The sequence below is a fragment of the Schistocerca gregaria genome, chromosome 8 (assembly GCF_023897955.1).
Source record: "Schistocerca gregaria isolate iqSchGreg1 chromosome 8, iqSchGreg1.2, whole genome shotgun sequence".
Taxonomy (NCBI): domain Eukaryota; kingdom Metazoa; phylum Arthropoda; class Insecta; order Orthoptera; family Acrididae; genus Schistocerca; species Schistocerca gregaria.
The window spans coordinates 379,983,686-379,996,611 of NC_064927.1; the positions used below are offsets into that span (position 1 = coordinate 379,983,686).

Genomic DNA, 12,926 nt, shown 5'->3' on the forward strand with positions numbered 1-12,926 from the left:
GGTGGGTTCAGGAGGGTAATGCGGAACACCGTGCCGGATCCCAACGGCCTCGTATCACTAGCAGTCGAGATGACAGGCATCTTATCCACATGGCTGTAACGGATCGTGCAGCCACGCCTCGATCCCTGAGTCTACAGATGGCGATGTTTGCAAGACAACAACCATTTGCACGAACAATTCGACGGCGTTTGCAGCAGCATGGACTATCAGCTCGGAGACCATGGCTGCGGTTACCCTTGACGCCTGCGATGGTGTACTCAACGACGAACCTGGGTGCACGAATGGCAAAACGTCATTTTTTTTTCAGATGAATCCAGGTTCTGTTTACAGCATCAGGATGGTCGCATCCGTGTTTGGCGACATCGCGGTGAACGCACATTGGAAGCGAGTATTCGTCATCGCCATACTGGCGTATCATCTGGCGGGACGGTATGGGGTGCCATTGGCTGCACGTCTCGGTCACCTCTTGTTCTCATTGACGACACTTTGAACAGTGGACGTTACATTTCAGATGTGTTACGACCCGTGGCTCTACCCTTCATTCGATCCCTACGAAACCCTACATTTCAGCAGGATAATGCACGACCGTATGTTGCAGGTCCTGTACGGGCCTTTCTGCATGCAGAAAATGTTCGACTGCTGCCCTGGCCTTCACATTCTCCAGATCTCTCACCAACTGAAAACGTCTGGTCAATAGTGGCCGAGCAACTGGCTCATCACAATACGTCAGTCACTACTCTTTATGAACTGTGGTACCGTGTTGAAGCTGCATGGGCAGCCAAGCTCTGTTTGACTCAATGCCCAGGCGTATCAAGGCCGTTATTACAGCCAGAAGTGGTTGTTCTGGGTACTGATTTCTGAGGATCTATGCGCCCAAATCGCGTGAAAATGTAATCACATGTCAGTTCTAGTATAATATATTTGTCCAATGAATACCCGTTTATCATCTGCGTTTCTTCTCGATGTAGCAATTTTAATGGGCAGTCGTGTAGCAGTCCCAGTAGGTAGTAGAGCGTCGTCTTAACGCTCTGTGTAGAAAAGACCTTCATTCGTGTGGTTAACCGTCATCGCGTCTAGACGTCAGAGACCAAGCAGCTTCTTAAGCACTCTCAGCGTGGATTTTCGAGATGACGAGCTACTTTCGACAACCTGACCCTATTAGATGCAGCAATCCAACAGGCGTTCCTGTCTTAGTATTAGTCTTACCCACAGGTCTTGGAGACCGGACAGGGCGTGTATGTTTCAGTTTCACAGAACTTTCCTGAGATTTCGGCTAGACTACGGGTGCACGGTATACGGATCAGAGAGATATTCTTACCCGAGGAGTACTGATGCTATCTAAGTCGAAGAGGATGGCCATGGATTCTTACACGACCAGCCTCATACCCAGTCTCTGTGCTGACGTTGGCACATCGCCACTTACCACCCGGCGGCAACTCCTCATGGTGCGCCAACCATATAAGAACCTCGCTGTTCCGAGTTCAGCAGCGCACCATCCTGTTGCAACGCCATTTCTCCAGTCGTCTACCAGCAAAGAGGAAGTTTGGAATTACCGTGAACGGCGAGCCCCTACGTGGCAAGCACAGACCCAAATCCGTGGTTCTATCCTACTGCGTCACGGTTACTGCACACATCCAGAATAATTTTCGATTTGGTGCAGCACAGGAGTGTTTGCACTCTTCCTTGTGTGTTTTAATACGACATTTTCCGACATTTTAAACGAGCGTCAAAATTTTCTTTTGTTTTATTTTGAGTCATCAATCTTCTGACTGGTTTGATGCGTTAGCCACTTATTCCTCTCCTGTCCCAACCTCTTCATATCAGAAAATCCCTTGCAACCTTGTCCTCAATTATTTGCTGGATGTATTCTGATTTACGTTTTCCTCTATAGTTTTTATCCTCTTCAGCTCCTTCTGGTACCACGGAAATTATTCCATGATGTCTTTAACAGATGTCCTATCATCCTGTCACCTCTTCTTGTCAGTGTTTTCCATATAATCCTTTCCTCGTCGGTTCTTCAGAGAACCTCCTCATCCATTACTTTATCAGTCTACCTAATTTTCAACATTCTTCTGTAGCACCGCATCTCAAATGCTTCGATTCTCTTCTATTCCGGTTTTCCCACTGTACATGTTTAACTACCATACATGCTTTGCTCCAAACGTAGGTTTTCAGAAATTTCATACCCAATTTAAGGCCTGTGTTTGATACTAGTAGATTTCTCTTGGCCAGGAATTCCGTTTCCTCCAGTATACTGTTAATGTCCTCCTTGTTCCGTACGTATGGGATGTTTTGCTTCCTGCCTTGGTAGCAGAATTAAGTAACTTCATTTGTATCTTGATCACCAGTCCTGATATCAGTTTTCTCATTGTTCTCATTTCTGACGCGTTTCATTACTTTAATCTTTCTTAGATTTACTCTCAGTCCATATTCTGCACTCATTAGACTGTTTATTCCGTTTACCAGATCCTGAATTTCTTCTTCACTTTCACTGAGGATATCAATGTCGTCAGCGAATTTTGTCATTGATATCCTTTCACCTTGAATTTTCATCCCACTCTTTTCTTTTATTTCCGCCATTTGTTTCCTCGATCCATAAATTGAACAGTAGGTTTACCCCTATCTATTTTTCTCAGAATTTCGTACGTCTAGCACTATTCTACATTGTTGAACGATTTTTCTAAGTCGACAAAGCGTAAGAACGTACCTAGATTCTTCTCTAGTCCTGCTTCCATACCGAGCGAGGTGGCGCAGTGGTTAGAGACAGGACTCGCATTCGAGAGGACGACGGTTCAATCCCGCGTCCGGCCATCCTGATTTAGGTTTTCCGTGATTTCCCTGGATCACTTCAGGCAAATGCCGGAATAGTTCCTCTGAAAGGGCACGGCCGAATTCCTTCCCCATCCTTCCCTAATCCTATGAGACCGATGACCTCGCCGTCTGGTCTCCTTCCCCAAACAACCCAACACAATCAACTTAGGTAGGTGTTCCGCTTCTATTATCAGTCGCAACGTCGGTATTCCCTCTCTGGTGCCTTTACCTTTCCTGAAGCCAAGCTAATCGTCATCTAACACATGCTCAATTTCCTTTTCCATTAATGTCTTTATTACTCTTGTCAACAACTTGAATGCATGAGCTGTTAAGCTGATTGTGTGATAATTGTCAGACTTGTCAGCCCTTTGTAGTCTTCAGAATTGGCCTCACAGCTATGTGGCTGTATTCGTGGATTGGTTTAAGCAAGGGGATTACGTTGCTTGCTCTGTAGTTTTCCGTGACCTGATCCTCAAGATTTGGTTGCCTTCAGACTTCATTTTTATCAATGTCGAATTATAATCGATCTAGAGGGCGATGGAGCAAATTAGATACAATGAGCCTGCTAAATTCCTCGTTTGTTACGAGCTCCTGAGTACTCTTCTGTCTCTACAACTCATTTTCGTCCGCAGCACGTGGTCTCGCGGTAGCGTTCTCGCTTCCCAGACACGGGCTCCCGGGTTCGATTACCGGCGGGGTCAGGGATTTTTCGTGCCTCGAGATGACTGGGTGTTGTGTCGTCTGGATCATCATCATTCATACCCATTACGGTCGGAGGAAGGCAGTGGCAAATCACCTCCACTAGGACCTTGCGTAATACGGCAGTACGGGTCTCCGGCATCGTCCCCTACGCTCCTCGGAGTATGGGACCTCATCATCATCACACATGTTCCGAGCAGATAAATTAGTCCAGGACAGCCAGGATGCTCTTCTCCACTTACAAATTCTGGGGAAGGAGATGTCTTTCTGAAGCACGCCAGGACCATGGGTCTAAGAGGAGCGAAATGGCGGATGTAGCAACCAAGGAGCGCGGCGCGACCGCAGTTCGTCCAGTGTGTGGTGCACCTGCATGCTATCGTTTCGTTGGTGAGGTACGGAGTAATGTGCCGTTGGGAAGAGGAATAGTTGTAAGTGATAGACAGCAAACAGCGATTGGTAAAGGCCACACGCCGGCCTTGGCGTAGCCCCTTTCAGCCACGCACACGGGATGAAGCCCTTCTCACTCGTCTTCGCATAGGTCACAGCTCTCTGACGCGTTGCTTCTGGCTCCGTCCAGAAGATCCTCCAATACATGGTCCTCGTGGCGTACAGATCACGTTCAGAAATGGCTCTGAGCACTATGGGACTTAACATCTGAGGTCATCAGTCCCCTAGACTTAGAACTATTTAAACCTAACTAACCTAAGGACATCACACACATCCATGCCAGAGGCAGGATTCGAACCTGCGACCGTAGCAGCAGTGCGGTTCCAGACTGAAGCGCCTACAACCGGTCGGCCACAATGGCCGGCCCAGATCACGTTGCATCACATTTTAGTAACCTGTATTTTGTTTTCAAATAAGAGGAGAGCAGTCAACCAATTTGCCCTATACTTTAAATGACGATGACACATTTTTAAGTTTTGTTCAGTGTCCGGCTTGTCCCCTAAAATTTTTGGGTGACAATTTTAACTCGTTTTCAGGGTAACTGACTCACCCGTGTCTTTTGTAAGTGATCAATCGACCACATATTCCTCCAATAAATTTTAGTTTTTCTCCTCTCTTTTTTGTGTTTTAATTGACACTTTCAGAACATCTCACCATTTTTAACGTTATCTTACATGGTGCGAGCTACTGTGATTTTGCGGTTCATGGGTGAGACTGGAGGAGAATGAGTGCGATTTTATCTCAGACTGCTTCCCACAGTTTGTGCAACTTGATATAACTATTTTGGAGAAGTACTTGTACAGCCCTAAACTGTCAAGGGTTTCAGTAATGTTGGTTAATGAAGTCATGTAAATTCAGAGGTATGCGATACGGTTTCCGATACACAAGTGGTTCGTTCCTTGTGGGAATTTTATGACTCATTATGGACCAATGACGTAACGGTGGTTTCGAGGCAAATGATGGAACATACCCAGAGGTTGGGGAAAGTGTTTAAGAGATTATGTGCCGCACGTCCTATTTTAAGAATGGAAAAGTGTAGTTTTTTGCTGGAAGAAATCAGTTATTAGGAAAGGTCTAAAGATGAACTCAGATGAACAGAGTTTGGTATTGCTGTTTATAAAAATTTTCTTGCCAGTACACCTTGCATTTTTTCAGATTTACTTCCATCACCATCCGCGACTTTTAAATTTCCTGCCATCCGCCAACTTTGTCATTTAAATTACATGCCATATACAATACATGTAATAATCAAGAAGGAACAATAGGAATGTAAGACAAAGAATAAAATGGCCGCATTAAGTAGTGACTATGACAGTGATGCAGTTATTTACCAATTGTTCAATGTATACACCGAAATTTAAATGGCGGAAGCTAGGGACGCAGTCCGGAACCGCGCGACAGCTACGGTCGCAGGTTCTAATCCTGCCTCGGGCAAGGATGTGTGTGATGTCCTTAGGTTAGTTAGGTTTAAGTAGTTCTAAGTTCTAGGGGACTGATGACCAAAGAAGTTAAGTCCCATAGTGGTCAGAGCCATTTGAACCATTTTTTAAACGGCAGAAGTAAACGAAAGGTTCGAGACAAATCAATAATTCATCATACGAGGATTGGAACTTTAATAGTGGCAACTATTTATTTACAGCTCGTACAAAATAGATACGTGTTTCAAAGTTTTACTGTCCTTAAAAGTAGTCACCAGCAATGTGTATAACCCGTTGCCAGCGATGTGGAAGTCGTAGGATACTCTGAACAGTGTAAGGTGTGTTGTTAGTTCGAGCGGCGCGGTCTATTGCCCGACGAATTTGTAGCAGTTCTGAAGCTTCAGTTTAGAAATCGAGTTGAACTCACGAGGGCATAAGTCAGGGCAGTGCATTAGGTGGTACAGCACTTAGCAGCCCCATCAGTCAAACAAACAGATCAGTAACAGCCTGCAATGTACAAGCTCCAGCATTGTCCTGCAAAATGATGGTCAGGTCCTGCAAAAAGTGTCATCACTTCTGCCTCTAAGCTGGTCGTAGGTTGTGTTCCAAAAATTAATAGCATAAAGAAAGAATTGGTGACACTTTCTGCAGGATCTGAACATCATTTTACAGGACAGTGTGTGGATGCAAGCTGTTACTGATGTGTTTGACTGATGGGGCTGCTAAATGCTATACCATCTACTGCACTCCCCCACCTTCAGACCTCGTGAGTTCAACTCGATTTCTAAACTGAAGGGAACATTTCACGGCATTCGCCTCAGAACTGGCGCAAATTCGTCGAGCAATAGACGGCACAGCTCAAACTGTCACCACAACTGGCACTGCTAAGAGTATTCTACGACTTCCACATCGCTGGCAACGGGTTATACACAATACTGGTAACTACTCTGAAGGTCAGTAAAACTTTGAAACACGTATCTATTTTTTTCGAGCTGTAAATAAATAGTTGCCACTATTAAAGTTCCTACCCTCGTATATAGGCCTACCCCTATGTGATACTGTGTCTCTAACGTCGTCTCACTGACGTAAAATCGTAATCTTCCTACCTTCCTTCTGTCATAAATGTAGAAAATACTAAAATAGGTGAAAAATAAGGGAGGTAACAAAACAAGTCAAAAGTTCTACAAAACAACGGACACTCCAGCGTTGTTAAACACAAGTGGAATTTGATACTAGAGGAAATGGAAGTTTCGTGATTGCATTCCAGTGAAATGGTACTTCTTCGCTTTTTAACGTGTGTTTCTGGAAGGATATACACTGATAATATACGTACGACAAGAATGAAATATGTTGTGTGTAATAGATAAAGTAGGTAGTTACAGAACACGTTGGAGTGACCACCTAATCTGTATGTTTCTGGACCGGCATAAGTGAAAACCTGCAGAAGCAACATTCCCGCAGCACAGGGATAAGAAGACCTGGAAACCCACGCTCACGTGTTACTTGGTTCCACTCTTTAATGCTGAAGACGGTACGATGATGTCAATGCTGTGGTAACTATGAACAGAGCGATGATGACGGCGGCAACGATAACGACAATGACGACAAAGTAGACGACAATGGCGGTAACGATTACAACGTTGGCGATGCCAATGACGATGAGTGTTGCAATGATGATGACTACAACGATCACAATGACGAGGACGACGAAAATGACCTTGACGCTAAAAATTTGTTCATGATGTTGATTCTAAAAATTAAGATGTTGGTAATGAATATGTTGCTGATGATGGTGCTGACAGCAACAGTGACGAGGAAGAAATTGAGAAATAGTATTGAAGGCGACGGCACAATTTGTGCCAAGTCGTCGTCCTCTGGAACCTATAAAAAATAACAAATAAAAAGAGAGCAGGTGTTATCATCATTCCGACAGAAGGTAGTATTATCATTTAACACTATTACTGAGCAAGGTATCTCAGAAGACGTACATACAGATTACAAAAGTAGTGATTCACTAAACAGATTTACTTAGATAACGAATTCACATGCAGATCATCCAGATATAATATATTGTATGTAAACTTGTAATTTTTATCCTCTTAGATTACATCAAGCTGGTGGCCTTACCTTCTTTTGCTGAGATCAACGAAACCTTCGTGGGACAAAATGCTCTGGTTAGTGGCTGGGGACTGACTGGCGACAGTAAGTGTTCTATCTAAAAACAGTACATAATAAATTTTGCTGCCAACAGTCTGCAAGTCTCTTACTATTTCCCAGCACAGGATTTTTCATGCACATGGTAATAGCCCTCTATACATTATTAATTACATTTGTTTCTCTCAGTAGCGTTATCCAGTACTGAATATCCGCAGGTTTGTGCAGGTACTCGTTTATTAGACTTTATGACACTAATCTAAATAAAAACTGTGTCTGATACACGTCTGTTTTGTAAACTAAAACATCACGCTTGCAACATACCAAAACGTGCCTCACCTGTTATCAAAACTCAAATGCTTAAAAAAAAGGTCTGCAGACTCACATCTGACTCGTACAGGAGTTCAACAACTTCCCTTCTTTATCAAGAGGTTCCACTTAAAGACAGCACAGTCAACAAAATAAAGTAATAGATACCATTTTTCCGTTAAGATCTGACTGAAACACAAACTGACAGACTGCAATTTTGATATGCATCCCTCGCAGTTTGAGAGCACTATTCATAAAAAATCAGTTGAGTTGGACTTGGAAGGAGAACACTATTTGCATAACATTTAAAAATGAGTGAACTGCTTTCGTCGATTCATATAAAACTCTAAAACTAATTCTGAGGTGCATGTTATGCACATTAACTTTGTTTATAATGGTTGTTTTTTTCGAATAAAATTTTTTCGGTGATATACGTTTATGAAATACTTGACAGTTCGTACTAGATGTAACAACTTATTCGTTAAGAGTAAAAATGTAATCTTTGACTTGCATTCGATTGTCTGTACTAGGATAGTTTCACAACATAAGTCGTCCACACTATAACAGTCGCTCTGATATTCAATGTAGTGAAAAAATGGAAGGCGAACTATGCCTTCACCACACCGACCATATTGGTCGGTATGTATAGAGGACTCAAAATGAGAATTAGGCATTTATCGTCTCAATGTCGATACGAGTAAATGCATTATTACGTTTGGTATCAAGTAAATCAGCTGATATTATAAAAATTAAAATATTCTCAGAAAAATTTCCATCCACTGTGAGATATTTCTCATGAATGTAGAGTTTGCAGCCACGCAATTAGAACTACTCTGATGGAAGGGAAAGTATCACACAGCCTAACCGACGATTTTGCATTATTCAGCACTGCTCAATGCTGTGGTCTGCTTAACTAATTCTTAGTATCGTGAGAACACAATAAAGCACTGAATTAATGTTGTGTGGTACAATAGTTCAACAAAATTTCTAAGATTATTTGTTACTAATACTTGCAGTTTTCTCTATGTGTTTCATGGGCATAGTGTTTTTAGAAGTATGTTTCCTCTTTCAAGACAAGAGTACCAAAATCCTGATTATGGTTAACTCTGGAAATGATTTCTCATGAATATTTCTATCTTTTAATACTCTGTTTCAAATAACACATCATAAGACAAAAAATTTGAATTAGAAGAAACTCTTCTATAGAGATGTCCACGTTGATATAACAGTGGTTCAGAATGTACCCCTCTCAACAACGACTACTGAAAACACGATAAAGAGGGAAATATATACAAAGTTGTTGTCTGAAATTGGTCTGTACAAGAAAGGTAATTTTACGTGTAATTTATAATTTTGATATTTTTTGTTATAAATATTAAAACTGATCATAAAAAACTTTAGAGATAATGATAATACTAATCATTATGTATGTTTCTCAAAATCGGAAATTAAATTGGACCAATTTTTACTATGATGGACAGTCCTGTATCCCAAACTTTCTTTCCATTACATCTTTTTGTATTCAGATATGAACTAATTATACTTTGCCATCAATATGAATGTAACTGAAAATAAAAAGTTAGTGTTGTGTGCCTGAAAGCAGGCGTTGCCTGCACGCATTCAACAGTGACTGCTGAAATTAAGTTTTTTTCAGGGCAACTCACTCAGTATTTTTCATTGACTAGTTTTGCTCTTTAATTTAACAAAGTATTATTAGAAACTGTGGCATTTACAGTTTAAAGTACAGTAATTGCCTGATTGCATTGCTGGGGCCAGACATTAAGTTGGCTATACAATGGCTGTACAATGTTAGTTTATTCTACACATCTGCCTACTCGTAATACAGCTTGTCTAATTTCATTGCTCAGTTTAGATTCTACTTCACACACTTCTGTTTCTACTGATCATACACTGATTTCAACATTATTTATCTTTCCTGCAGTGGTGAATTAACATTGTGTGATATAATAATTCACAAAACCTGTAAACTTGATTATTATTCATCTTTGTCTCTTCTTTGTAAACTTTCCAATGTTTCTCAAGGTCACAGTATTTCAAGGTGTATGTTTGCTGTCTGATGATGATAGACCTAGGATTGTGATTGTTTTATACATCAGCTTTATAAATGATTTGTTGAAAAATTTCTTCTCAAGATTATTTCCATCTTTTAATATTTTATTTTGAAAAAATCTCATAACACAGAAAAGCTTGAATTACAAAAACCTTTCCTATGAAAATGTCTGCCTCAACACCACATCAGTTCACAATATGCCCTTCTCAAATACAAACACTGAAAACATGCCAGAAAGGCAGAGAGATCAGTGATAATTTATCTTTACAAATAGATTATTTAATATCTGTATATACAAGCAGTTGAATGTGTAATTTATAAATTTGATAATTGACAATATAAATGTTATAAGTGATCATAAAAATTCTAGATTAATAATAATGCTAATCATTACAGATAGTTCACAACATAAAATATGTTTAGTATGTTTTTTAATATTACTAACATCTATTCAAAACAACATTATGTTACATTTTTTTAAGTTTTAATGTGAAAAAAAATACATTTTGGCTGAGTGAACTTAAATGTAAATCAAAACATTAGTTTTGTGTTAAAATATCATTGGGTGATGTGGTGAGTTTTTGCACATGTAGTTTACTAAAAATAAAAATGTCGCTGACCTTGAAGAACCAACAAATCCGATATTTATAAGACTTTGCAGAATAGTTCCTCACATCATGGGATTTAAATTATTAACCTTACATACCATTCAGAAATGATGTCCATAACGAATATCACCAAGAAGGTTTTTTGTTGCTGAGTGGCCTACTATACTTGTTTATTTTTATAACTAAAATACAAATAAATATGCCTCTGTAATATCAATATGTCATAAAAAGGATAATTGTCTTGTTGTCTGAATAACATCGCTCTTTTCTCGAAAATTATCTTCTACGTTGCAGGAGCACATGATTTTATTCTTTAAATTTCTTCTAGTCAGTTGACATTTCAACTCATGTGCTTGAACCTTCTGCTGTTCCCAGTTATCAGAACCCTGAAACCAGTGTTTCGTTCATTTTTAAAAAAGATATTATCCCACTTTTGTTCTGAAGACGTGGTGTTACTGAGTGAAACTCTTCCAGTGTCTATTGGTGTTTTGTTCACTTTTAAAAAGATGTTTTCCCACTTTTGTTCTGAAGAACTGGTGTTACAGAGCGAAACTCTTCCAGCGTCTATTGGTGGGCTGTAGGCATTGGGTAGATAGCGAAACAGGTAACCTAGAAGACGTAACATTCACAGGGAGTCCTCACAAAAGCCTGTAGACTTATAATGCCACTTTCATTAGTTTAGATTTTAGGTCTAATTGAGATAATGTTCCACTGGTGGTATAAAAATCTAGCTTGCTTCACCTGACGCCGTTTAGAAGTTTTTCTGGAACAGTGCACACCTTCAATTCCGTAGGTGAAGAAAATGATAATTCATCATGTTTTACTAGAATAAACATAACTGGTGTTATTGTCTATCTAATATAGCTTTTATTCTACATTCATTAGTTTCAGTTGTAGGCTTTGAGAAAAGGTGCTCTCCAACAATCAATTGCCCTATCGTTTCATTTGTGCTGCTGTATTCCAGATTTCTTGTCAGGAAGATCACAGTTCGTACTAATTGTCGGGAAGTTGTGGAGTCAGATAGAAGCAACATTTGGCGTCCCTCAAGGAAGTATTGCAGTCTCCCTGCTGTTCCTGATCTACATAAACGACTCAGGCCACAATCCGAGTGACACTGTTAGACTTTTTGCAGATTGTTTTTGTTGTAGTCTTCAGTCCTGAGACTGATTTGATGCAGCTCTCCATGCTACCCTATCCTGTGCAAGCTTCTTCATCTCCCAGAACCTACTGCAACCCACATCCTTCTGAATCTGCTTAGTTATTCATCTCTTGCTCTCCCTCTACGATTTTTACCCTCCACACTGCCCTCCAATGCTAAATTTGTGATCCCTTGATGCCTCAGAACATGTCCTACTAACCGGTCCCTCCTTTTTGTCAAGTTCTGCCACATACTCCTCTTCTCCCCAATTCTATTCAATACTTCATCATTAGTTATGCGATCTACCCATCTAATCTTCAGCATTCTTCTGTAGCACCACATTTCGAAAGCTTCTATTCTCTTCTTGTCAAAACTATTTATCGACCATGTTTCACTTACATACATGGCTACACTCCATACAAATACTTTTAGAAACGACTTCCTGACACTTAAATCTATACTCGATGTTAACAAATTTCTCTTCTTCAGAAACGCTTTCATTGCCATTGCCAGTCTACATTTTATATTCTCTCTACTTCAACCATCATCATTTATTTTGCTCCCGAAATAGAAAAACTCCTTTACTAATTTAAGTGTCTCATTTCCTAATTTAATTCCCTCAGCGTCACCCGACTTAATTCGACCACATTCCATTATCCTCGTTTTGACTTTGTTGATGTTCATCTTATATCCTCCTTTCAAGACACTGTCCATTCCGTTCAACTGGTCTTCCAAGTCCTTTGCTGTCTCTGATAGAATTACAATGTCATTGGCGAACCTCAAAGTTTTTATTTCTTCTCCATGGATTTTAATATCTACTACGAATTTTTCTTTTGTTTCCTTTACCATGTCATTTATCATCTTATAAGGTCATCAGATAACGACAACAAATTGCAAAATGGTTTAGACAGGATATTTGTATGGTATGAAAGTGTCAACTGACTCTAAATAATGAAAAGTGTGAAGTCATCCACATGAGTGCCAAAAGAAATCCGCTAAATCTGGATAATGTTGTGAGTACAGCAACCAAAGTCTATTATTTGTTGCCAGTTCACTGAGAAAATGCAGCAGGTCTACTAAAGGAATTTCCCTTCCTGCACTTTCACATGCTCTTCTGGAATACTGCTGTGCGGTGTGGGATTTGCATCAGATAGGATCGATGGAGGACATCGAAAAGTTTGGAAGAAGAGCACCTCGGTTTGTCCAACCGCGAAATATGCAAGAGAGTGCCACAGATATGGTACGTGGAATTTCGGTGCAATCATTAAAAG

The 12,926-nt window shown here is 40.4% G+C and overlaps 1 long non-coding RNA gene across 1 annotated transcript in view; it reads left to right on the forward strand.

Moving 5' to 3' along the window:
- The first annotated feature begins 7,497 nt into the window (after window positions 1–7,497).
- Window positions 7,498–12,926, forward strand: part of LOC126284611 (uncharacterized) — a 29,608-nt gene continuing 24,179 nt past the window's right edge. The window contains exon 1 of the long non-coding RNA XR_007551511.1: window positions 7,498–7,577. This is a non-coding gene — a long non-coding RNA (uncharacterized LOC126284611). The remainder of the gene's footprint in view (window positions 7,578–12,926) is intronic.